Source organism: Corapipo altera, unplaced genomic scaffold, assembly GCF_003945725.1.
Source record: "Corapipo altera isolate COAL_440 unplaced genomic scaffold, ASM394572v1 58756, whole genome shotgun sequence".
In the NCBI taxonomy this organism is placed as follows: domain Eukaryota; kingdom Metazoa; phylum Chordata; class Aves; order Passeriformes; family Pipridae; genus Corapipo; species Corapipo altera.
The window spans coordinates 1-279 of record NW_020887881.1 but is presented as its reverse complement, the minus strand read 5'-3'; positions in this window follow the sequence as shown (position 1 = coordinate 279).

Here is a 279-nt window from a genome sequence, read left to right as displayed (position 1 = left end):
TAATCCCATTTTTTGGCTATTAATCCTATTTTGGGGGCTAACAACCTCATTTTTTGGCTATTAATCTTATTTTTTGAATTTTAAATCCTAATTTTGAGGCTATTAATCCTATTTTGGGGCTCTTAACCCTCTTTTTGGAACTTTTAATCCTATTTTTGTGCCTGTGAACCCCATTTTTGGGGCTATTAATCCTATTTTTTAGCTATTAATTCTTGTTTAGAGCTATTAATCCCATTTTTTGGCTATTAATCCTATTTTGGTGGCTAACAACCTCATTTT